This window comes from Calonectris borealis, chromosome 22 (assembly GCF_964195595.1).
Source record: "Calonectris borealis chromosome 22, bCalBor7.hap1.2, whole genome shotgun sequence".
Classification (NCBI taxonomy): Eukaryota; Metazoa; Chordata; class Aves; order Procellariiformes; family Procellariidae; genus Calonectris; species Calonectris borealis.
The window spans coordinates 709,016-736,698 of record NC_134333.1 but is presented as its reverse complement, the minus strand read 5'-3'; the positions used below and the strand labels follow the sequence as shown (position 1 = coordinate 736,698).

At 46.7% G+C, this 27,683-nt stretch overlaps 1 pseudogene; it reads left to right on the top strand.

Annotated features, from left to right (window-relative positions):
- Positions 1 to 5,016: 5,016 nt before the first annotated feature.
- Positions 5,017 to 6,045, top strand: LOC142092162 (olfactory receptor 4D1-like; annotated as a pseudogene).
- Positions 6,046 to 27,683: the final 21,638 nt, after the last annotated feature.

Here is a 27,683-nt window from a genome sequence, read left to right as displayed (position 1 = left end):
CCTTCTCTTCTCTCCCCCCATACTTGTGCAAAAATATTCTGGTTTTACGGAAAATGAAAACAAAGAAGTCTGTATACAGTATTAGCTGTGGCTTGTTACAAACCAGGATTTCATACCAAAAGCAGCTTTCCTTTTCGGTCCTGTAGAAAAAACAGCCATTTGCAAGCAGAAAATAGGAATATGTTTATAAGGATTTAGAATGCAATTCTTCACTGACACTAAGGAACTAACTGTGAAGGGAAAAATATTACAGAATCCCTGCAGAGTATTCACCAAAGGCAATGGAAATGTGCAGAAAGTTCTGGTCTCGACAGTTCTGTGAAATTCCATTTTGCTAATAAATTACCAGTTTGTAGAGGAAAAGGAAAAAGTCCTAGTTTATTCTGCATATGGCTTTTCCTTGTAAGAAATTAGATTTTTTTTCATCTGAATCAAATAAAGGCAGGAACTGCCCATCAGGGAGATGGCTCCAGTAATCTTGGGCCATGGGAAGGGGTGGGCAGACACCCTCTGCTCTTAAAACTTTGTCACAGTGCCTCCAAATTCATTGGATATTATAACATTATTTTTCTAAAACCTTAAGCACTGTCTCTGTGATTTTAACTCATACCATTTATTTGACCGAAAAGAAGTTTGAAAAAGGACTGTGATGCAGAGATGTCATGTAAGGAAATACCTGCACTTGGAAAGGAATTGGGGTTGAGACTGAGCTAAACCATACCGTCCATGGACTCTAACGAGGAGTAGCCACAGTGATGTCGCCTTGAGGGTGAGCAGATTCCCTCTCCAGACTTCTTGACTCTGATGGGAGCTGAGACAGCCATCTCACTTGTCCTTACTCATTTGTTAGCGCACAGGCCACCTAGTCTAATGTGGACTTATATGATAAGAGTGGAAGCTTAGGGAAAACACGTCCTGTGTTGGTGACTGTTGTCTATATCTAGACAGAGAACCCCTGCAGCTCCATGGATAAGCTTCAGCTCAGCTTAACTTGCAAGTAATTGCTCTAGGTGAGGTGTGTTCCAGGCAGAGTGCTGCTTCACAAGCTGAGTGGTGTGGTTAATAGTCTAGAGGGAAGGGATGCCATCCAGAGGGACCTTGAGAGGCTAGAGAGGTGGGCCCGTGCGAAGCTTCGCCCGTGCGAAGTTTTACAAGGCCAAGTGCAAGGTCCTGCACCTGGGTCAGGGCAATCCCAAACATGGATACAGGCTGGGTGATGAGTGGATTCAGAGCAGCTCTGCAGAGAAGGATGTGGGGGTATTGGTGGTTGAAAAACTGAATGAGCTGGCAATGTGTGCTCACAGCCCAGAAAACCAATCGTATCCTGGGTTGCATCGAAAGAAGTGTGGCCAGCAGGTCGAGGGAGGTGATTCTCCCTCTCTACTCCGCTCTCATGAGACCTCACCTGGAATACTGTGTTCAGCTCTGGGGTCCCCAGCGTAAAAAACACATGGATGTGCTCAAGCAGGTCCAGGGGAGGGCCACAGAAATGATCAGGGGGCTGGAGCACCTGCCCTATGAGGACAGGCTGAGAGAGCTGGGGTTGTTTAAAGAAGAGAAAGCTCCGGGCAGAGCTTATAGCAGCTTTCCAGTACTTCAAGGGGGCCTATAGGAAAGATGGGGAGGGACCTTTATCAGAGAATGCAGTGATAGGGTGAGGGTAACAGTTATAAACTGAAAGAGGATAGATTTAGATTAGATTTACTGTGAGGGTGGTGAGACACTGGAACAGATTGTTCAGAGAAGCTGTGGATGCCTCCTCTCTGGAAGTGTTCAAGGCCAGGTTGCATGGGGCTTTGAGCAACTGCATCTAGTGGAAGGTATCCCTGCCCAAGGCAGGGAGGTTGGAACTGGATGATCTTTAAGGTCCCTTCCAACCCAAACCATTCTAAGATTCTATGATTCTATGATTCTGTGATCCATGCAGTGACAGTGATGAAGCTCTGGAGCCTTTCTCTGTGTAACACTGTGCCCTTGACTGTGCTTTTCAGTTGAATGACTTTTGTGTCCCCTTTGTGCTTTAAAGCCTGGGGCTTCAGGATTGCAAATCTTATTGAGATAAAATGGAAACTGTGCCTACCTGGAACCCATGTGAAAGAGCAGACCGCTCTTTAAATCCAGGGATGGGGTAGGGAGGGTGTTCAAAAAGATGTGTAGAAGGATGCTCTGGTACAAAGTGTCAACATGAGCAAACACTAAGAATTTCTACAGCAATATTTACCACTGCATTATTATTATGAACTTGATGAGTCATTTCAGAAGGGAAATAAGGACACTGAACTGGATTAAGAAGTGAAGGTTGAATGTACCCTTGGCTGTTGCGACCATAGGACAGTGGAGTTTAAGGTTCTGAGAAGACTGAGCAAAAGAAACAGCACAATCTCATCCCTGGCCTTCTGAAGAACAAATTTTGGCTTGTTCAGGTGCCTGCTTGGGAGGATCCCAAGGAAAACGGCCCTGGAGGATAAAGGGGCACAGGAAAACTGTTTATTCTTCAATGTCAGCCTCCTCAGAACGGAATGCATTCAAATTTGCAGTAAGTCAAGCAAGTGCAAAAGAAGGCCAGCATGGATGGACGGGGATCTCCTGGCAGCTCTAACACAAAAAGGACCTATACAGAAGGTAAAAGCAGGAACAGGCTACTTCAGAACAACAGGGAGACATTGCCTGCTCCTACAGGAATGGAGACAGGAAAAACCAATGCTCAGCTGGAGCTGAAACTTGCAAGGGAGGTGAGGGCAGGAAGAAATGTTTCTCAAAGTACATTGGTAGCAAAAGGAAGACTAAGGAGAATGTGGACTCATTGCTTAGTGGGGCTGGGAACCTAGTGACAAGGGATGTGGAAATGTCTGATTTACTCAATGCCTTTTTGCATCAGTTTTCTATAGTAAGCTTTGCCCTCAGGCCTCTTAGGTCTGTGAGCTTTCTAGCTGAGTTTGTGAAACTGTACCCATGGTTGAAGGAGATAAGGATAGCTTAAGTCAATTAGACCTGCACAAGACAATGGCACCAGGTTGGATTCATCCTACAGTGCTGAAGGAGCTGGCTCATGTCACTGCAAGGCTGTGCTCTATCATCTTCAAGATGTCAGCTGAGGGAGGTTTCTGATAACTGGAAATAGGCTAATGTCACATCCATCTTCAGAAATGGATGGCAAGAAGGAGGAAGCAGGGAACTACAGGCTGATCAGCCTCACCTTAGTCCCTGGGAAGATTACGGGCCCATCGCTAAACGCATGATGGACAAGAAGGTGATGGGGAAGAGTTACAATGGATATCCCGAGGACCAATCATGTCCAACGAACTTCATAGCTTTCCATGATGAGGTGACTGGCACTGTGGATGAGGGCAGGGCAGTTGACTTTAGCACTGTCCTGGTTCTGGCTGGGACAGAGTTAACTTTCTTCCCAGTAACTTGGGGGGTGTGCTGTGTTTTGGGTTTGGTATGAGAGGAGCGTTGATGGCCCATTGATGCCTTGGTTGTTGCTGGGTGGTGCCTGCACCGCAGCCTTCTTGTTTCTCTTTTTGGCCTCCCATGCTCTGCCAAGTGCAGGGGAAGCTGTGGGGGGGGAGCATAGCTGGGGTGGTTGACCCAGCTGGCCAATGGGGTATTCTATACCATGTGACATCATGCCCCATCATGTGAGGGGGCTCCCCTCCATTCATGACACGTGTCAGCATTCGGTGAGCAGTTGCATTATGCATTGCCTGCTTTGTATAGTCTGTTATTGTTGTTGTTCTCATTGTTATTATTACTGTTCTACTTTGTTTTATTTCAATTATTAAACTGTTTTTATCTCAATCCGGGAGTTTTCCTACTTGTGCCCTCCTGATTCTCTCCCCCATCCTACCGGAGGAGCGGGGTGAGCGAGCAGCTGCGTGGGGTTTAGCTGCTGGCTGGGGTTAAACCACAACAAGCACGTAGTCTCCCGTAGCCTCCTTATCACCGAAGTGGTGGGATATGGGCTAAATGAATGATAAGGTGGATGGAAAATCGGCTGAACTGCTGAATTCAAGAAGTGGATATCAGTGGTGTGAAGTGCAGCTGGTGAGAAGTAACTAGTGGTGTCCCTCAGGGATAAATACTGTCGTCAATACTGTTTAATGTCTTCATTAATGAGCTGGATGATGGGATGTAATGTTCTCTGAGTGAGTTTGTGGAGGACACCAAAATGGGGAAAGCAGTCAGTATGCTGGATGGCAAGGCTGCTATTCATAGGGACCTCGACAGTTTGGAGAAATAGGCAGGCATGAACATCATAAAGTTTGACAAAAGTAAATATGACATCTTGCATCTGGGAAAGGACAGTCCTGTGCAATCAGTAGAGGCTAGTGGCTGCCTGTCTAGGAAGCAGCTTTGCAGAAGGCGACCCTAGTAGACAAATAGCTGCATAGGAGATGGCAATGTGTTCATGTGGCAAAGAAGGCAATACACATCAGGGCTCTGTTAGCAACGGTCTAGCCAGCTAGCCTGGAGAAATGATCCTACCCCTCTATTCATTGCTTGTGAACCCCATTTGCAGTACTGTGTCCAGTCCAGGACTCTCCAGGACAAGAAAGACAGTGATATACTGGAGTGAGTTCCTTGGAGGGCCACCAAACTAATCATTGGGCTGGAGCACATGACATGTAAGGAGAGGCTGAGAGAACTGGATTTGTTCATCCATAAGAAGAGAAGGCTAAGGGGAGACCTTATCTCTGTCTGTAACCAGCTGATGAGATGAGGATACAGAGGAGATGGAGCCAGACTCTTCCTGGAGGTGTACAGCAACAGGATGAAAGGCAATAGACGCTAATTGGAACATGCTAAATTCTTACTAAATATAAGGGATTTTGTTTGTTTCTTTATTTTTTTCCATGAGACTGGCCATATACTTGAACAGGTCCACAGAGTTTGTGAGACGTGATGACCTCCAGAAGTCCCTCCCAACCTAAATTATTCTACATTTTAATGGTTCTATACTCCAATACATGTTTATAACCATCTGTATTGCTGTTGTTGGTGCAGGGACAAAGAATGGAATCAAAGAACATCACCACCACTGTGACAGAATTTGTCCTGTTGGGCCTGACACAGAGGCACAAGCTGCAGCGTTGTCTCTATGTGACCTTCTTTCTCATCTATGTGACCTTCTTTCTCATCTATGTGATCTTCTTTCTCATCTATGTGATAACCTGGCTGGTGAACTTGACCATCATTGCAACTGTAGCTGCTGATCACCAGCTCCACACACCCATGCACTTCCTGCTGGCCAACCTGGCTTTCCTTGATGTCAGTGATTCCTCAGTCAATACTCCCAAACTGCTGTCAGGTCTCCTCACTCAACACACAATGACCTCATTCAATGAGTGCTTCCTCCAGATGTTCTTCTTCCATTTCATTGCTGCTGTGATGGCTTTTTGCCTTGTAGGGATGACAGTTGATCGATATGTGGCCATCTATAAGCCACATTACTTGTCTATCATGAACTGGAACATGTGCACAGGACTGGTGGCAATTGCATGGTTCCATGGATTTGTTCACTCTACTATACAAACTGGTTTGCTTCTCCAGTTACCATTCTGTGGCTCCAATGTACTGGACAATTTCTACTGTGATGTCCCTCAGGCCATCATACTGGCCTGCACTGACACCCGCATGGCTGAACTACAGATGGTGTTTAATAGTGGAGTGATTCTCGTTAGTCTTTTTGTAATCTTGATATTTCTTCAGCACTGTCATCCTGCTGAAGATAAGGACATGCATCACAGAAGGGAAGCAGAAATCTCTGTCTACCTGTGGAACCCAGATAACCATTGTGAGCTTGATATTTATCCCCTGCATCTTCACCTATGCTCAGCCTTATAAGAAATTCTCTTCGGCAAGGTGGTCTCCATTGTTTATACTGTGGTCACCCCAGTGCTAAACCTGATGATCTACACACCGAGAAACACTGAGATGAAAAAGGCCATCAGGAGAACACTAGGGAAAATCTTTCTCTCAGGAGGGATACAGAAACCAGACCAGCCAACAGATCCAAAGAAATCAGATCTGACGCTTCCATGAGAAAATTGGATTCCTTCAGCAAGTGAGCAAATTTCTAGATGTGGGATGGGGACAACATTCCCCTCACATCAGCTTAGGGAGGTCAGTCACATGTTTTCTTGTTCTTCTCCATGGAGTGTGCAGTATGGTGTAATTTGTAGGGCCTAATGAGAGTTTTCTGTAATAAATCACCTGCGAAAACAGCACCACGGCACACTCCAGATACTGGCCATGCTGGGGGCCCTAACCATGCCCTTATTCTCTCCTTTGGAAATCACAGCTGGACCTTCCACTCCAGCACACTTCTCACTTCTCTTTAGCAATTTAGTGTAGTTTCAACTCTAGGTTAACACACCTGAAAGCTAGCTTGGTAAATTGGATTGTTATTTCTGCTTGTCACGTAATTACAAAGGGTCTTTACAGTAGTGTCAGCTTTAGGTTTAGTGCACTCCCTTTCTCCCCCCGGATCCTCACTTCAGGTGGACTGTATAGCTTTTAGGATCCCTCCTGGAGTGGAGCATCCTGGTCCCACATTAGACAACATGGAGGTGGTTGAGGGATAAGATTGTCCCAGGGATCACTTAAGGGTGCTCCAGGGATCGAGGTTCTGTCCCCTCACCATTCCTCTCTTCTATGCTCTGCTCCACCCTCCAGTTTCAACCCAGCAATCTTTACATGATCATGGTCTCCTAAAAATCCACAGAGCCTTCTACACAGAACAGACATTCTGAACACAATGCTATAGAAGGGCAAATGTGGCAAGTGGGGAGGTAGACCTCCCATACTGTGTCCTGCATTAGAAAGAAATTAAAATTTCTCTGTAGAGCCTTATAGAGGATCTTAAAAGTTTTTCAAGAAATGTCAGGCCCAAAACTGGGCCACCTGGAACCAGCCAGAGACCTGGGGTGCAGGATGGATGAAGAGAAGAGGAGATTCTGTCTGCAGGAATATCTGACATCACCTCAAAGAGGATGTTGGGTGGAGGAGAAACCGTAGAATTTTCTAGAACTGCCCCAGAAAGTGCTGCTGAGAATCAAGCAACTTAACCTACAAGTGACCTATTCTGAGGCTCACTCTCAGAATTAGCATAGTCCTTTGGCTCTCAAATGCAGAGAAGTGACCTGTGTGCCCCACATAGTAGGCTAACAAGGCCCCCCAAGGGCCTATGTGGTAGGTACTCTGCCAGAGATTATGAAAGTTCTGTGCACTGTGGGTGCAGCCAGACTCCCCTCAAAGGGGCTAGCTGTGGGCAGTATGGATGTGAAAGCTTCTTGTCCATTGGCTGAGGTAAATCACTTGGATGACATAGACGATGACTGTCTTTCACTGCTGAAGGAGTGCTGAAGGACTGGTTTCAGGGCCAATTGCATGACAGGAGTGCAAAGGGTCAGAAACTCTGCTCCAGAAAGTGTAGGACTGCTCAGAATCCTCGAGGATCATGGAGCCAGACCTAGCTGAAGAAAGTTCCCCAGTACATCAAAGACCTGATCACGGACACCATTCCAGAGTGGTGATACTGCTGTCCAGGTGTAGGTGCCTCTTACTGGGTTTAGCAGGATGGTGACTTCATGTGTGGGAAACAAGCCATGGTCAAGGTACTGAGCTGCCAGGTGAAGGAGTCATGGGATGAGGTGCACTGCACACCAGAGAACCAGAACAGATTGCAAGAAGAGACAGAGCAGAGGCAATAGCCAAGGTCCCGTGCGGCAATGAAGGACGTACAACTGGAGGGTACACTTTATCGAGTGGTGAGGAAGACTCCCGGGATGGGGGAGGCTGGATGCTTGTGGCCTTTGACAGAAGGAGAAAGGCACTCTTTGTAAGGCGCTCATTTTCTTTTGCCAGAGGATAAGTAGAACAGTTAAGGAGGGGGATAAATAACAAAAAAACACTACTTCACATGCAACTATATTTGGATTCTTATAGCATGCAACAGAAAGGGTTTCACAAGGACTGAGAACACTATGATTTGTGAGAGTGCAATGCCTTCTGGGCTATTATTGGAAGTCTTTGTGGATGGAGCCATAGTTAGTCCACTCTGCACCTACTGAGTACAGATGGGTGAGCAATTGGCTGACAGGTCAGGCTCAAAGAGTTATAGTAAATGGGATCACATCAGGCTGGCGGCCAGTCACCAGTGGGGTTCCCCAGGGCTCAATTTTAGGGCCAGTGCTCTTCAATGTTTTTATAAATGCAGGATGCAGGAATCGAATGTACATTAAGTTTGCCAGTTATACTAAACTAGGAGGAGCTGTGGACTCCCTCAAGGGTAGAGAGGTCTTACAGAGAGATCTGGATAGACTGGAGAGCTGGGCAATCACCAACCATATGAAATGTAACAAAAGCAAGTTCTGGATTCTGCATCTGGGATGGGGTAATCCTGGTTATACAAAAAATTGGGGAACAAGAGGCTGGAGAGCAACCCCGCAGAAAGAGCTCTGGGAGTTTGGGTTGATGGCAAGTTGAATATGAGTCAACAGTGTGCCCTGGCAACCAAACGTGTCTTGGGGTGCATCAAGCACATCATAGCTAGCCGGTCGAGGGAGGTGATTGTACCACTCTGCACTGCTGCGGCCCCACCTTAAGTACTGTGTGCAATTTTGAGCACCTCAATATAAGAAGGACATCAAACTATTAGGATGTGTCCAGAGGAGGGTGACCAAGATGGTGAAAGGCCTCGAGGGCAAGACTTATGAGGAGCAGCTGAGGTTACTTGGTTTGTTCAGCTTGGAGAAGAGAAGGCTGAGGGGTGACCTCATCACAGTCTACGCCTTCCTCAAGGGGGGCAGTGGAGGGGAAGGTGCTGATTTCCTCTCTCTGGTGACCAGCAATAGGACACAAGGAAATGGAATGAAGCTGCATCAGGGGAAGTTCACATTAGACATTAGAAAAAAGGTTCTTCACTGAGAGGATGGTCACTCACTGCAACAGGCTCCCCAGGGAAGTGGTCACAGCACCAAACCTGTCAGAGTTCAAGGAGCGTCTGAACAATGCTCTTAGTCATATGGTTTAGTTTTAGATGGTCCTGAGAGGAGCAGGGAGTTGGACTCGATGATCCTTATGGGTCCCTTCCAGCTTGAGATATTCTATGATTCTATGATTCCACTTTGGAATCAAACTGAGTAGATTACAGAGCGAGTGCTAAGGGCAAGATAAAAATGTCTAAGGCATGGTTTATTTCTTCCCAAAGTAGACATTAAAAATGGGTTAGCTGAATTGCTCGCTAGAGACACCCATTGATTATGCAGGAATCCTTAGGTGACTAATTCAGATGCTGCAGATGTCTATACCTGGACACACAAATCCTGTCACTGGTGCCTACCATAAGGCTATGTCCATATTGCCTTTGATTTTTACTTGGTAGTTGACTTCTGATTTCAGATGCTGTATGAAAAGGCTTTACGACAAGCTGGAGCATCCAGTGACTTGCACATTTTCCCTTTGTAGAGGAACAATTGACTCATTCAGGAGCAGAGTCATATGAGAGTCAAACAGCAAGGCGGTGCCAACAGTCAGAGATTCAAGTATAAGCTGAAATCTTGAACTAACATGCTTGCTACCTGATTTTGTCTATCTGCATCTGGACCAGAAGTTCATTAATGATTCTATAAATGGTTTACCCCTGCCAGTTAATTTCTGTAGAGATACAGAATTTTAACAGTAGAACTTCATAGCACACCTGTGTTGATTCCTTTACACAGTATAGTTCTCTAAATTATTCCATACAGGTTTTAGGGTCACCCTAAGGCTTTTTGATAATTAGAAGGAAATTATTTGAAGCTTGCTTAATATATATTATGTTGCTACATAATGTACACTGTGGAGTTGTTCCTAAGAAAATTGTATTAACAAACAAAACAAAAATAAAAAATCTTTCACTTATTTACTTCAAAATATTTTTTTTTTAATTTTCCACAGCAAAGTATGTATTTGCTGACCAGCTTCCACATTGAGCCTTTGACCTCCTTGTTACGCAAGGTATAGATCATGGGATTAGTCAAGGGGAAGATGACCGTATGGAAAAGAGCTACAACTTTTTCCATTGGTACAGCTTGGAAAGGTAAACCATAGATATACATAGCTGGGCCACACATGACAAAAATCACAATGATGTGGGAAACACAGGTGGAAGCTGCTTTGTTCTTTGCCTTGGAGGACTGTGTTCGGAGCTTTAGCAACAGGACAGTGTAGGAGATTAGGAGAAGTGTAAAGCACATGACTATAACTCCATTGTTGAGGAACATCAAAAGCTCCACTATGTAACTGTTGGCACAGGCCAACTTGACCAGCTGATGGACATCACAGAAGAAGTTGTCCAGGATGTTGGGACCACATAAGGGGAGGTGGATGCTGAGAGTAAATAGAATGATGCCATGGATGAAGCCCCCACCCCATGTAGCTCCAACCAGGACACAACATACTGTCGTGGTTTAACCTGGCAGGTAGCCAAATACCACGCAGCCGCTCACTCACTCCCCCCGCCCCCCCAGTGGGTCGGGGAGAGAATCGGAAGGGTAAGAGTGAGAAAAACTCGTGGGTTGAGATAAAGACAGTTTAATAGAACAGAAAAGGGAGAATAATGATAATAAATAATGATAGAATATACAAAATGAGTGATGCACAATGCAATTGCTCACCACCCGCGCTGACCGATAACCAAGTAGCGATCGGCACTTCCTGGATCACGCCTACCGTTCATATACTGAGCATGACGTCACATGGTATGGAATACCCCATTGGCCAGCTGGGCTGGCTGTCCTGATTATGTTCCCTCCCACCTTGTGTACCTAGCTCAGTCAGTAGGCACGGGAGCTGTCCTTGGACTAGGAGGGCACTTAGCAACAACTGAAAACATCAGTGTGTTATCAACATTCTCCTCATACTAAATCCAAAACACAGCACTAGGAAGAAATTTAACCCTATCCCTGCCGAAACTAGGACAGTATCCACCCCTTATTCCATACCATTTACGTTATGCTTAGGTCTCACATTTTTCGATACCTTTCAATTAATCACCACTATCTTTTATATATATATACATATATAATACATATACATACATATAATACATATACATACATATATATACATAAATATATACAAATGTCCATTGAGTTCTTTTAGTCCACAACTTTGGGCTCCATCTGTCATAACAGTCTTTCAGGGCCAGAAGGATGGTGTGTGGTGTTGGGCTGTTGCATCCTGAAGCCAGTTCTCATTTCGGTACTGCTGCACTTGTTCAGTTCTATCATCGTTGCACTTTGCTCGGTTTCATCGGAGTTAGTTCATTCTTCATTAATCTGGGTGATTTTCACTGCTACACCATTGATAGCAACCATAGAAATAATGATATACAATATCATATAACAATTGACATCATAAAATTCAGTTCATTGGCTATTTTCACCCAAAATCAAATCCCCTTGAGGTACACACCGGACTTGCCCATCCTTTCGCATCACCCACCAAGTGCACCCAGGTCCTTGAGCAAAAGCAATCCCACGGATGGGTTTTCCCTTGCCAGAGGCAGGAGTAACCCAGACTGTCTTCCCCAGCATATTTCTTATGTGCACGACAGGGACTTTATCTCCATCTACAGTACGTAAAAGTCTTGATTGGGCAGGGCCAGCTCGATTAACAGACCCCCTAGTGTTGACTAACCAGGTGGCTTTTGCTAAATGTGTATCCCAATGCTTGAATGTCCCACCACCCATTGACCTCAGTGTTGTCTTTAGCAGCCCGTTGTATCGTTCGATTTTCCTGGAGGCTGGTGCGTGGTAGGGGATGTGATAGACCCACTCAATGCCATGCTCTTTGGCCCAGGTGTCTATGAGAGTGTTTCGGAAATGAGTCCCGTTGTCTGACTCAATTCTTTCTGGGGTGCCATGTCGCCACAGGACTTGCTTTTCAAGGCCCAGGATGGTGTTCCGGGCAGTGGCATGGGGCACAGGGTATGTTTCTAGCCAGCCGGTGGTTGCTTCCACCATGGTGAGCACATAGCGTTTGCCGTGCCGGGTTCGTGGGAGTGTGATATAATCAATCTGCCAGGCCTCCCCATATTTATATTTCAACCATCGTCCCTGTCCTGGTTTCGGCTGGGATAGGGTTAAATTTCTTCCTAGTGCTGTGTTTTGGATTTAGTACAAGGAGAATGTTGATAACACACTGATGTTTTCAGTTGTTGCTAAGTGCCCTCCTAGTCCAAGGACAGCTCCCGTGCCTACTGACTGAGCTAGGTACACAAGGTGGGAGGGAACATAATCAGGACAGCCAGCCCAGCTGGCCAATGGGGTATTCCATACCATGTGACGTCATGCTCAGTATATGAACGGTAGGCGTGATCCAGGAAGTACCGATCGCTACTTGGTTATCGGTCAGCGCGGGTGGTGAGCAATTGCATTGTGCATCACTCATTTTGTATATTCTATCATTATTTATTATCATTATTCTCCCTTTTCTGTTCTATTAAACTGTCTTTATCTCAACCCACGAGTTTTTCTCACTCTTACCCTTCCGATTCTCTCCCCGTCCCATTGGGGGGGCGGGGGGAGTGAGTGAGCGGCTGCGTGGTATTTGGCTGCCTGCCAGGTTAAACCACGACAGTCCTTTTTTGGCGCCCAACGTGGGGCTCGAAGGGTTGAGATAACGATAGATCTGACCAAAGTGTGTTAAGACAAAATTGTTATAAGTATCCATTATATTGATTGGTCACAATGTTGATGTATTGGCTGTCAAAGTTATGGGGCTGGCTCTCAATGTTGGGTCATGTAATACCTTGCTTGCAGTATATGTTCCCTTTTGTGCTGTTTATCATTATTCGGAACTGGGCCAAGATTATCATTTTGTTGCTGTTTTATGAGGTGATAAAATCATTGGTAGTAAGTCTAATCTGGTATCTGTACTCAGCGCTGCCGTCATTTCTGTACCTCGGGAACCACCTCTTAGAAATTATTAGTAATTGCACTTGTTTCTCCTCGGAGAATGAATTTAAGGGGGAGACGGGATGGGACACTCTCTCCCACTTGTTCATCTTCCCTTCCATATCGTCAGAAACTCCTTTTTCTTCTATCCTCTTTACAAAGATGTCCACAATATTCCCTGAGAATTTTGAATATCCTTGGGATGCTCAAACAAGCATGTTCATATTGCTATGTCTCCTGAATGTGGTTCAGGCCTTGTTTAGGGTTAAACAACTATTCAGGAATACTGTCCAGAGATCAACCCTCAGGAACAAGAAAAGAGGGAGGGCAAGCAGCAGTGCCTCATCAGGGCGGGCGGAGCGGCGAGTCTCGGGGGCGGCTACAGACACGGTGGCTACTCAAAACCCCGCGACAGGCAATGCTGCTACTCCAACCCCCATGACAACCCCTGTGGCTACTCAAACCCCGGCAACAGTCACCGTAGCTTCTCCAACCCCTGCGACAAGCACTGCAGCCACTCAAGCTCCGGCAACAGGCACTACAGTTACTCCAACCCCCATGACAAGCACTGCAGCTACCCAAACCCCAGCAACAGGCACTACAGCTGAACCAGAGGACCAACCCTTGCTGGTATCCGTTGCCCCTGTACAGAAGAGGAAATCTTGGAAGCGGAGATCAGGTCGTTTAGAAAGGGATGATGAAAGACCAGGGCCATCACGAGGAGGGGAGGAGGAAGAGGAAGAACTCATAAACGAGACGGAAACCACCCGATCCCTATCCCTGAGGATTGGGATATGCGGAAAGATTTCGGCCGTCGTCCAGGCGAGCATATTGTTACCTGGCTGCTCCGATGCTGGGATAATGGGGCCAGTAGCCTGGAATTGGAGGGGAAGGAAGCCAAACAGCTGGGATCCCTTGCTAGGGAAGGAGGCATTGACAAAGCAATTGGAAAAGGGACACAGGTCCTCAGCCTCTGGAGGCGACTGCTGTCAGGCGTGAAGGAAAGGTATCCCTTCAAGGAAGATGTTATATATCGCCTAGGCAAATGGACCACTATGGAGAGAGGTATCCAGTACCTGAGAGAATTAGGCGTGCTGGAGGTGGTTTATAGTGACCTGAACGACGACCAAACGCCCAAAGATCCAGATGACGTCCAGTGCACGCGACCCATGTGGCGGAAGTTGGTACGGAGCGCACCAGCATCGTATGCCAGTTCGTTGGCAGTACTGTGCTGGAAAGAGGAAGAAGCACCAATGGTGGATGAGGTGGTTAGCAGACTTCGGGATTTTGAAGAAACTATCTCCTCCTCCCTTGTCTCGGCTGTAGAGAAACTGTCCCGAGAGGTCCAGCAACTCAAAGACAATAGGTCCTATTCTCCACCTGTACGGACCAGTATCTCAGCCATTAGGAGTCAGCGTTTTACTCCTCAAGAGAGAGGATATCGAAAGTACACACCACGGGGCACCCTGTGGTTTTACCTGCGTGACCACGGAGAGGACATGAGGCAGTGGGATGGAAAACCTACCTTCATCCTAGAGGCACGTGTATGTGAGTTGCAAGGAAAAACAATCACACAAGGGGGTTCTCCCAGGAAAAATGCTGCTCCAGTTTTCAGGAAAACCCTGTCTCACGACGGTCCAGTTTCCAGTGAACAGTTCCCCAGACAGAGTAGAAGGGCTGATCTTACTTTGGACTGTAATGAAGGAATTCTTGACTCACGTTTGCAAGAAGTGAGAAGCGGATACTATGACCAGAACTAGAGGGGCCCTGCCTCCGGCCAGGTGGAGGAAAGGGACAACCGGGTTTACTGGACTGTGTGGATTCGATGGCCTGGCACATCAGAGCCACAGGAGTATAAGGCTCTCGTAGACACCGGTGCACAGTGCACCCTGATGCCATCAGGCTATAAAGGGGCAGAACCCATTTGTATTTCTGGAGTGACAGGGGGATCCCAAGAGTTAACTGTATTGGAGGCCGAAGTGAGCCTAACCGGGAACGAGTGGCAGAAGCACCCCATTGTGACTGGCCCAGAGGCTCCGTGCATCCTTGGCATAGACTACCTCAGGAGAGGGTATTTTAAGGACCCAAAAGGGTATCGGTGGGCTTTTGGTATAGCTGCCCTGGAGACGGAGGAAATTAAGCAGCTGTCCACCTTGCCCGGTCTCTCAGAGGACCCTTCTGTTGTGGGGTTGTTGAGGGTTGAAGAACAACAAGTACCAATCGCTACCACAACAGTGCATCGGCGACAATACCGCACCAACCGAGATTCCCTGATCCCTATCCATGAGCTGATTCGTCGATTGGAGAGCCAAGGAGTGATCAGCAAGACTCGCTCACCCTTCAACAGTCCCATATGGCCAGTGCGAAAGTCTAAGGGAGAGTGGAGACTAACAGTAGACTACCGTGGCCTGAACGAAGTCACGCCGCCACTGAGTGCTGCCGTGCCGGACATGCTAGAACTTCAATACGAACTGGAGTCGAAGGCAGCCAAGTGGTACGCCACCATTGACATTGCTAATGCCTTCTTCTCAATCCCTTTGGCAGCAGAGTGCAGGCCACAGTTTGCTTTCACTTGGAGGGGCGTCCAGTACACCTGGAACCGACTGCCCCAGGGGTGGAAACATAGCCCTACCATTTGCCATGGACTAATTCACACCGCACTGGAACAGGGTGAGGCTCCAGAACACCTGCAATACATTGATGACATCATCGTGTGGGGCAACACAGCAGAAGAAGTTTTTGAGAAAGGGGAGAGAATAATTCAAATCCTTCTGAAAGCCGGTTTTGCCATAAAACAAAGTAAGGTCAAGGGACCTGCACAGGAGATCCAGTTTTTAGGAATAAAATGGCAAGACGGACGTCGTCAGATTCCAATGGATGTGATCAACAAAATAACAGCCATGTCCCCACCAACTAGCAAAAGGGAAACACAAGCTTTCTTAGGCGTTATGGGCTTTTGGAGAATGCATATTCCAAATTACAGTCAGATCGTAAGCCCTCTCTATCAAGTGACCAGGAAGAAGAACGACTTTAGATGGGGCCCTGAGCAACAACAAGCCTTTGAACAAATTAAACAGGAGATAGTTCATGCAGTAGCCCTTGGGCCAGTCCGGGCAGGACAAGATGTGAAGAATGTGCTCTACACCGCAGCCAGGGAGAATGGTCCTACCTGGAGCCTCTGGCAGAAAGCACCAGGGGAGACTCGAGGTCGACCCTTAGGGTTCTGGAGTCGGGGATACAGAGGATCGGAGGCCCGCTACACTCCAACTGAGAAGGAGATATTGGCAGCATATGAAGGGGTTCGAGCTGCTTCGGAAGTGGTTGGCACTGAAGCACAGCTCCTCCTGGCACCCCGACTGCCGGTGCTGGGCTGGATGTTCAAAGGGAGTGTCCCCTCTACACATCATGCAACCGATGCTACGTGGAGTAAGTGGGTCGCGCTGATCACACAACGGGCCCGAATAGGAAACCCCAGTCGCCCAGGAATCTTGGAAGTGATCACGAACTGGCCAGAAGGCAAAGATTTTGGAATATCCCCAGAGGAGGAGGTGACACGTGCTGAAGAAGCCCCACTGTATAATAAACTACCAGAAAATGAGAAGCAATATGCCCTGTTCACTGATGGGTCCTGTCGCCTTGTGGGAAAGCATCGGAGGTGGAAAGCTGCTGTATGGAGTCCTATACGCCAAGTTGCAGAAACTGCTGAAGGAGAAGGTGAATCGAGCCAGTTTGCAGAGGTGAAAGCCATCCAGCTGGCCTTGGACATTGCTGAACGAGAAAAATGGCCAGTACTTTATCTCTATACTGACTCATGGATGGTGGCAAATGCCCTGTGGAGTTGGTTGCAGCAGTGGAAGCAGAACAACTGGCAGCGCAGAGGTAAACCCATCTGGGCTGCCGCATTGTGGCAAGATATTGCTGCCCGAGTAGAGAACCTGGTTGTAAAAGTACGTCACGTAGATGCTCACGTACCCAAGAGTCGGGCCACTGAAGAACATCAAAACAACCAGCAGGTGGATCAGGCTGCTAAGATTAGTGTGGCTCAGGTGGATCTGGACTGGCAACATAAGGGTGAATTATTTATAGCTCGGTGGGCCCATGATGCCTCAGGCCATCAAGGAAGAGATGCAACATATAGATGGGCTCGTGATCGAGGGGTGGACTTAACCATGGACGCTATTGCACAGGTTATCCATGAATGTGAAACGTGCGCTGCAATCAAACAAGCCAAGCGAGTAAAGCCTCTTTGGTATGGGGGACGATGGTTGAAATACAAATATGGGGAGGCCTGGCAAATTGATTATATCACACTCCCACAAACCCGGCACGGCAAGCGCTATGTGCTCACCATGGTGGAAGCAACCACCGGCTGGCTAGAAACATACCCTGTGCCCCATGCCACTGCCCGGAACACCATCCTGGGCCTTGAAAAGCAAGTCCTATGGCGACATGGCACCCCAGAAAGAATCGAGTCAGACAACGGGACTCATTTCCGAAACGCCCTCATAGACACCTGGGCCAAAGAGCATGGCATTGAGTGGGTCTATCACATCCCCTACCATGCACCAGCCTCTGGGAAAATCGAACGATACAACGGGCTGCTAAAGACAACACTGAGGGCAATGGGTGGTGGGACATTCAAACATTGGGATACACATTTAGCAAAAGCCACCTGGTTAGTCAACACTAGGGGGTCTGTTAATCGAGCTGGCCCTGCCCAATCAAGACTTTTACGTACTGTAGATGGAGATAAAGTCCCTGTCGTGCACATAAGAAATATGCTGGGGAAGACAGTCTGGGTTACTCCTGCCTCTGGCAAGGGAAAACCCATCCGTGGGATTGCTTTTGCTCAAGGACCTGGGTGCACTTGGTGGGTGATGCGAAAGGATGGGCAAGTCCGGTGTGTACCTCAAGGGGATTTGATTTTGGGAGAAAATAGCCAGTGAACTGAATTTTATAATGTCAATTGTTATATGATATTGTATATCATTATTTCTATGGTTGCTATCAATGGTATAGCAGTGAAAATCACCCAGATTAATGAAGAATGAACTAACTCCGATGAAACCGAGCAAAGTGCAACGATGATAGAACTGAACGAGTGCAGCAGTACCGAAATGAGAACTGGCTTCAGGATGCAACAGCCCAACACCACACACCATCCTTCTGGCCCTGAAAGACTGTTATGACAGATGGAGCCCAAAGTTGTGGACTAAAAGAACTCAATGGACATTTATATATATATTTATGTGTATATATGTATGTATATGTATTATATGTATATATGTATGTATATGTATTATATATGTATATATATAAAAAAGATAGTGATGATTAATTGAAAGGTATTGAAAAATGTGAGACCTAAGCATAACGTAAATGGTATGGAATAAGGGGTGGATACTGTCCTGGTTTCGGCTGGGATAGGGTTAAATTTCTTCCTAGTGCTGTGTTTTGGATTTAGTACGAGGAGAATGTTGATAACACACTGATGTTTTCAGTTGTTGCTAAGTGCCCTCCTAGTCCAAGGACAGCTCCCGTGCCTACTGACTGAGCTAGGTACACAAGGTGGGAGGGAACATAATCAGGACAGCCAGCCCAGCTGGCCAATGGGGTATTCCATACCATGTGACGTCATGCTCAGTATATGAAGGGTAGGCGTGATCCAGGAAGTACCGATCGCTACTTGGTTATCGGTCAGCGCGGGTGGTGAGCAATTGCATTGTGCATCACTCATTTTGTATATTCTATCATTATTTATTATCATTATTCTCCCTTTTCTGTTCTATTAAACTGTCTTTATCTCAACCCACGAGTTTTTCTCACTCTTACCCTTCCGATTCTCTCCCCGTCCCATTGGGGGTGCGGGGGGAGTGAGTGAGCGGCTGCGTGGTATTTGGCTGCCTGCCAGGTTAAACCACGACAGTCCCCCATACCAAAGAGGCTTTACTCGCTTGGCTTGTTTGATTGCAGCACACGTTTCACATTCATGGATAACCTGTGCAATAGCGTCCATGGTTAAGTCCACCCCTCGATCACGAGCCCATCTATATGTTGCATCTCTTCCTTGATGGCCTGAAGCATCATGGGCCCACCGAGCTATAAATAATTCACCCTTATGTTGCCAGTCCAAATCCACCTGAGCCACTTCAATCTTAGCAGCCTGGTCCACCTGCTGGTTGTTTTGATGTTCTTCAGTGGCCTGACTCTTGGGCACGTGAGCATCTACATGACGTACTTTTACAGTCAGGTTCTCTACTCGGGCAGCAATATCTTGCCACAATGCGGCAGCCCAGATGGGTTTACCTCTGCGCTGCCAGTTGTTCTGCTTCCACTGCTGCAACCACCCCCACAGGGCATTTGCCACCATCCATGAGTCAGTATAGAGATAAAGTACTGGCCATTTTTCTCGTTCAGCAATGTCCAAGGCCAGCTGGATGGCTTTCACCTCTGCAAACTGGCTCGATTCACCTTCTCCTTCAGCAGTTTCTGCAACTTGGCGTATAGGACTCCATACAGCAGCTTTCCACCTCCGATGCTTTCCCACAAGGCGACAGGACCCATCAGTGAACAGGGCATATTGCTTCTCGTTTTCTGGTAGTTTATTGTACAGTGGGGCTTCTTCAGCACGTGTCACCTCCTCCTCTGGGGATATTCCAAAATCTTTGCCTTCTGGCCAGTTCGTGATCACCTCCAAGATTCCTGGGCGACTGGGGTTTCCTATTCGGGCCCGTTGTGTGATCAGTGCGACCCACTTACTCCACGTAGCATCGGTTGCATGATGTGTAGAGGGGACGCTTCCTTTGAACATCCAGCCCAGCACTGGCAGTCGGGGTGCCAGGAGGAGCTGTGCTTCAGTGCCAACCACTTCCGAAGCAGCTCGAACCCCTTCATATGCTGCCAATATCTCCTTCTCAGTTGGAGTGTAGCGGGCCTCGGCTCCTCTGTATCCCCGACTCCAGAACCCTAAGGGTCGACCTCGAGTCTCCCCTGGTGCTTTCTGCCAGAGGCTCCAGGTAGGACCATTCTCCCTGGCTGCAGTGTAGAGCACATTCTTCACATCTTGTCCTGCCCGGACTGGCCCAAGGGCTACTGCATGAACTATCTCCTGTTTAATTTGTTCAAAGGCTTGTTGTTGCTCAGGGCCCCATCTGAAGTCGTTCTTCTTCCTGGTCACTTGATAGAGAGGGCTTACAATCAGGCTGTAATCTGGAATATGCATTCTCCAAAAGCCCACAACGCCTAAGAAAGCTTGTGTTTCCCTTTTGCTAGTTGGTGGGGACATGGCTGTTATTTTGTTGATCACATCCATTGGAATCTGACGACGTCCGTCTTGCCATTTTATTCCTAAAAACTGGATCTCCTGTGCAGGTCCCTTGACCTTACTTTGTTTTATGGCAAAACCGGCTTTCAGAAGGATTTGAATTATTCTCTCCCCTTTCTCAAAAACTTCTTCTGCTGTGTTGCCCCACACAATGATGTCATCAATGTATTGCAGGTGTTCTGGAGCCTCACCCTGTTCCAGTGCGGTGTGGATCAGTCCATGGCAAATGGTAGGGCTGTGTTTCCACCCCTGGGGCAGTCGGTTCCAGGTGTACTGGACGCCCCTCCAAGTGAAAGCAAACTGTGGCCTGCACTCTGCTGCCAAAGGGATTGAGAAGAAGGCATTAGCAATGTCAATGGTGGCGTACCACTTGGCTGCCTTCGACTCCAGTTCGTATTGAAGTTCTAGCATGTCCGGCACGGCAGCACTCAGTGGCAGCGTGACTTCGTTCAGGCCACGGTAGTCTACTGTTAGTCTCCACTCTCCCTTAGACTTTCGCACTGGCCATATGGGACTGTTGAAGGGTGAGCGAGTCTTGCTGATCACTCCTTGGCTCTCCAGTCGACGAATCAGCTCATGGATAGGGATCAGGGAATCTCAGTTGGTGCGGTATTGTCGCCGATGCACTGTTGTGGTAGCGATTGGTACTTGTTGTTCTTCAACCCTCAACAACCCCACAACAGAAGGGTCCTCTGAGAGACCAGGCAAGGTGGACAGCTGTTTAATTTCCTCCGTCTCCAGGGCAGCTATACCAAAAGCCCACCGATACCCTTTTGGGTCCTTAAAATACCCTCTCCTGAGGTAGTCTATGCCAAGGATGCACGGAGCCTCTGGGCCAGTCACAATGGGGTGCTTCTGCCACTCGTTCCCGGTTAGGCTCACTTCGGCCTCCAATACAGTTAACTCTTGGGATCCCCCTGTCACTCCAGAAATACAAATGGGTTCTGCCCCTTTATAGCTTGATGGCATTAGGGTGCACTGTGCACCAGTGTCTACGAGAGCCTTATACTCCTGTGGCTCTGATGTGCCAGGCCATCGAATCCACACAGTCCAGTAAACCCGGTTGTCCCTTTCCTCCACCTGGCCGGAGGCAGGGCCCCTCTAGTTCTGGTCATAGTATCTGCTTCTCACTTCTTGCAAACGTGAGTCAAGAATTCCTTCATTACAGTCCAAAGTAAGATCAGCCCTTCTACTCTGTCTGGGGAACTGTTCACTGGAAACTGGACCGTCGTGAGACAGGGTTTTCCTGAAAACTGGAGCAGCATTTTTCCTGAGAGAACCCCCTTGTGTGATTGTTTTTCCTTGCAACTCACGTACACGTGCCTCTAGGGTCAAGGTAGGTTTTCCATCCCACTGCCTCATGTCCTCTCCGTGGTCACGCAGGTAAAACCACAGGGTGCCCCGTGGTGTGTACTTTCGATATCCTCTCTCTTGAGGGGAAAAACGCTGACTCCTAATGGCTGAGATACTGGTCCGCACAGGTGGAGAATAGGACCTGTCGTCTTTGAGTTGCTGGACCTCTCGGGACAGTTTCTCTACAGCCGAGACAAGGGAGGAGGAGATAGTTTCTTCGAAATCCCGAAGTCTGTTAACCACCTCATCCACCGTTGGTGCTTCTTCCTCTTTCCAGCACAGTACTGCCAACGAACTGGCATACGATGCTGGTGCGCTCCGTACCAACTTCCGCCACATGGGTCGGGTGCACTGGACGTCATCTGGATCTTTGGGTGTTCGGCCGTCGTCCAGGTCACTATAAACCACCTCCAGCACGCCTAGTTCTCTCAGGTATTGGATACCTCTCTCCATAGTGGTCCATTTGCCTAGACGATATATAACATCTTCCTTGAAGGGATACCTTTCCTTCACGCCTGACAGCAGTCGCCTCCAGAGGCTGAGGACCTGTGTCCCCTTTCCGATTGCTTTGTCAATACCCGCTTCCCTAGCAAGGGATCCCAGCTGTTTGGCCTCCTTCCCCTCTAATTCCAGGCTACTGGCCTCATTATCCCAGCATCGGAGCAGCCAGGTAACAATATGCTCGCCTGGACGACGGTCGAAATCTTTCCGCATATCTCGCAACTCATTCAGGGATAGGGATCGGGTGGTTTCCGTCTCGTTTATGAGTTCTTCCTCTTCCTCCTCCTCTCCTCGTGATGTCCCTGCTCTTTCATCATCCCTTTCTAAACGACCTGATCTCCGCTTCCAAGATTTCCTCTTCTGTACAGGGGCAACGGATACCAGCAAGGGTTGGTCCTCTGGTTCAGCTGTAGTGCCTGTTGCTGGGGTTTGGGTAGCTGCAGTGCTTGTCATGGGGGTTGGAGTAACTGTAGTGCCTGTTGCCGGAGCTTGAGTGGCTGCAGTGCTTGTCGCAGGGGTTGGAGAAGCTACGGTGACTGTTGCCGGGGTTTGAGTAGCCACAGGGGTTGTCATGGGGGTTGGAGTAGCCGCAGTGCCTGTCGTGGGGTTTTGAGTAGCCACCGTGTCTGTAGCTGCCCCCGAGACGCGCCTCTCCGCCCGCCCCGATGAGGCACTGCTGCTTGACCTCCCTCTTTTCTTGTTCCTGAGGGTTGATCTCTGGACAGTATTCCTGAATAGTTGTTTAACCCTAAACAAGGCCTGAACCACATTCAGGAGACATAGCAATATGAACATGCTTGTTTGAACATCCCAAGGATATTCAAAATTCTCAGGGAATATTGTGGACATCTTTGTGAAGAGGATAGAAGAAAAAGGAGTTTCTGACGATATGGAAGGGAAGATGAACAAGTGGGAGAGAGTGTCCCATCCCGTCTCCCCCTTAAATTCGTTCTCCGAGGAGGAACAAGTGCAATTACCAATAATTTCTAAGAGGTGGTTCCCGAGGTACAGAAATGACGGCAGTGCCGAGTACAGATACCAGATTAGACTTACGACCAATGATTTTATCACCTCATAAAACAGCAACAAAATGATAATCTTGGCCCAGTTCCGACTGATGATAAACAGCACAAAAGGGAACACATACTGCAAGCAAGGTATTACATGACCCAACATTGAGAGCCAGCCCCACAACTTTGACAGCCAATACATCAACATTGTGACCAATCAATATAATGGATGCTTATAACAATTTTGCCTTAACACACTTTGGTCAGATCTATCGTTATCTCAACCCTTCGAGCCCCACGTTGGGCGCCAAAAAGGACTGTCGTGGTTTAACCTGGCAGGTAGCCAAATACCACGCAGCCGCTCACTCACTCCCCCCGCACCCCCAGTGGGACGGGGAGAGAATCGGAAGGGTAAGAGTGAGAAAAACTCGTGGGTTGAGATAAAGACAGTTTAATAGAACAGAAAAGGGAGAATAATGATAATAAATAATGATAGAATATACAAAATGAGTGATGCACAATGCAATTGCTCACCACCCGCGCTGACCGATAACCAAGTAGCGATCGGCACTTCCTGGATCACGCCTACCCTTCATATACTGAGCATGACGTCACATGGTATGGAATACCCCATTGGCCAGCTGGGCTGGCTGTCCTGATTATGTTCCCTCCCACCTTGTGTACCTAGCTCAGTCAGTAGGCACGGGAGCTGTCCTTGGACTAGGAGGGCACTTAGCAACAACTGAAAACATCAGTGTGTTATCAACATTCTCCTCATACTAAATCCAAAACACAGCACTAGGAAGAAATTTAACCCTATCCCTGCCGAAACTAGGACACATACCCCCCTGTTCACAAGCCTGGTGTAATGAAGAGGTTTGCAAATGGCTACATAACAGTCATAGGCCATGACCAGGAGCAGGAAAGCTTCAGCTGCTCCTAGGAAGTGGAGGAAGAAAAGCTGGGCCATGCAGGCACTGTAGGAGATGGTCTTATGGTGTGAGAAAAAGTCAGCCAGCATTTTGGGTGGGGTCACAGAACAGTAGCAGATGTCCAAGAATGCCAAATTGGCCAGGAAAAAATACATGGGTGATCCCAGCTGGGAATCCCCCTAAATTGTGAGAATGATAAGGATGTTGCCTGGCAGAATGATCGTATAAAAGAGCAGGAAGAAGAAGAGAATCATCTGGACTTTGTGGTTTTGGGACAATCCCAACAGAACAAACTCTGTAACTACTGTATAGTTCTCATGCTCCATTTCCACTCTGCAGAGCCCTGAAAAACAGACAGTAATCATGGTAAAAAACAAACACCAGTGCAAATCTACAGAAATGTCTGAACAGTATGGGGCATATTTAGAGTGTCTAAAATGCATGCCTTTTTCCCATTTCCTAGTTTTAGGGAACTCCTAAGGGTGAAATACTTGAAAGCCAGTAATTTAGATTCCCACTAACTTGGGCATTTTACTGGAAATATAAACTGGAAATGTCCGCATTTTATCAGATGTTCTTTGTTTTCTCTGTGCCCTGGGAACTGGCACCTGGATGGAATATAGGTCATAAAATATCAGTCCATTCTTCCATGGGTAGGCTAATTTTTGTGGTTTACAGTGTAGATGCCTTTATCTGTGCTAGTCCTGTCTACTGCCTCTCCAGTTGACGAAAGCAGCTCCTTCCAGGGTAGACAGATTTAATTCTAAGGTAGACAGCTAAACAAAGCTAGACAAAGTACACTCTGATATTACACAATTAAGCTAAATCACATCCACTGATTATGAAAGGAAACTAAGTATAGGTCACTCACATCTGAAGGAAGGTTTATGAATCCCTCAGGTGCTTTCATCTGACAGCTGCAAAGTTGTTTGCAATTAAACAATTTAAAATCCCTTTATACTTAATTATGTCAGTATAGCCAGACCAGGGAATGACTCGTTCCATCCTAAATTTTCTCTAGCATATATCAGTTAAAAGTATTTTCCAAAATATTTCAGTTTTCCAACTGTCTGTCAAGGGAGCTGAGGATGTCTAGATCACATTCAGACTTCTACCTTTCTCCAGAGAAATCCCACAGCAGTGTCTAATTTTCCAACGAAGTCAACAGAACACTGGAAACATAAAGAAAGCTCAGTTATCTAAATATCTCTATGAAATTAATCCAGCATGAATTGGCGTGATGGCAGTCTGGCAAGCAAACTGACATTTTTTGATAGAATTCATCAAATCATTTCAGTTACGTGTATTTTGAAAGGATCTGTGGATTTTGACACCTCCCTCATGAAGAAAACCATAAAAATTGGTCAGATTTCTTTTAAAAGTCTTTCCATTTATCTAAGTTCTTTCATTCCTCCAACTTCTTTTTCTTCTTTTGGGTCAGGAGAAAGTTATGTGAGTTTTTGCCTCCAGTTTTTTTTAACACTTTTCTTCCATTTTGCTACAAAGATGGTATGTCTGTCTGCATGACGGCGTCTGCACATTACTGCATTACTAACTTCACCAGCAATGTTGAGGTAGAGAATAAAGCATACTGAAAATTCTTTAGTGGGAGAAAATGCTCAGACCTGTAAGGATTGTTTAGTTTTAGAACAGTTTTACTGTAGTTCCTTTATTGAGACCAGTGAGAAATGAAATCTGATAGTGGAAACTAAAAAAATAAAAACAACTGAGAGGAGGAGAAAGTGGCAAAAAGTAGTAAAATTCATAATAAAGGAAAAAAAAAGGAAAGGAAAGTAAGAAAGGAATAAAAACGAGAAAAAAACACTCCTTACGTCACTTTTTCATGTTTTTGTCAAAAGTCAAAATTTCACGTCATGCCTGGAAATTAAAAGATTTCTTGACATTCTTTGTTTTCTCCATCTCTTCCTTTCTTTTATGGACAACCGAAGGTCTCATTGTGCTGGATGTGTGTATAAATTGACCGATATTTAATTTCTCATCTGACTGCGAATCCTTATCCATCTGGCGGTGAGTTTCTCTTTGCCTCAATTTAAATTCCCTCTAAGTGGTTTGGTCAGCTCCAGTCTCTTCCCATCTCAGTCACATGACAGAAAGATTCCTGCAGGAACCTACCACTCCACTCCGCTGTCTTGTATCGTATCATATCCTACACATCCAGCTAATGCAGAAACAACACTCTCCCTTCACCTCTACTTGGTTATAGAGACTTCTGTGGTTGCACTTGACTTCTGTGGCTTTGCATCTATGACTCTCCTACACAGCTCAGTATCTACTACTCTCTGGGTTGTTCAGCCCTAACCAGCAAAGAACCAATTGAGTTTACTCCCTCTTTGCTCTTTCCTGCCACACCACTTTGAATAGGTGGTAAATATTTCCCAGTTCTTCTACATACTCCCCTGATGTTATCAGTCTGCCTATATCCAGATCCTCTGCACTCTTCAGCTGCAGATTGTGGTTTACCCCATCTCCCTTCCACAGTGATGAAGACTGGCTGCTCTGAACTCGGGTCTATTCCTTCTTCCTATTTTCACTGCTGCATTTTTGTCTTCATTACTGGAAACAAATTTACCAGGAAAGCTACATAATGCACTTCTTCATTTGTCTCTCTTCACCCCTTTAAATGATTTAGTTCAAAAAGAAACCGCTTACAGGGGACCCGAGAATCAGAATCTGTGAGTGTGATGACTCCTTCTGGTCTTTTCTACAGTGAAGCCATCTTTTCATGAGTTATTTATGGGGGTGTTCATACTGCACAATTTACAATGCTGTTGATGTAGGTATCTGCATCTGAATAAGTCAACATAGTGACCTGAGGGACAGAGTAGAAGGAAGAAGATACAATTCCTCTTAGGAAGTGTAGGGATGGAACCCAGGTCCTAAACACAGATGTGGAGTGCGATTTTACATGCTCCGGAATAACCTGCCTGGCCTCCATGTCTGGTCTAGAAGGATGGTCCTACGTCTCACCAGCCGATCTGGTGGAGATGTCCGAGATGTGCCATCAGAGTGGTTCAGACAATGACTGACTATTTGAATTCTGCTCTACACATCTAGCTCAGATTTTTAACTGTATCTTTATCTTTGGACAGATGAATTGTACCAATAATCTCTGAATTTATCCGCTCGTTATTTCTGACTGATAGGGAATTCCTGAGCCTCAATGACTGTGTAACTACTACAGAAACAAATTTCATCTGCTGCGAGGAGGAGGATGATTAAATCCTTGCTGGATCTGCTAACATCTTCATCAGAGGGTGGCTTACCATTCTTTAAGGCAATACTGATGTTCACCTGTGGATCTAAGCGAAGTGAGATTCTGGGCTTTTAACCACTATTACCTACACAGTTTGGTCATGGGCACCAAAGAATACGTGCTGATCCAAGAAATTTCATTGTTAGTCTCATTAACATTTTGGCAGTCTAAGCAAAATATGACAATCACTCATTACTAGTCCAATCACAGTAATACTAACACCCAATTTCTGTTTAAGGTCTTTACTGATAAACTCAGTAGAAAACAAGTATCTGTCCCTTTTCCCTGAAGTTAAGTTCTCACCCTTCTTGTTATCCGTAGTTCAAGATCAAGTGTCCTTCATCC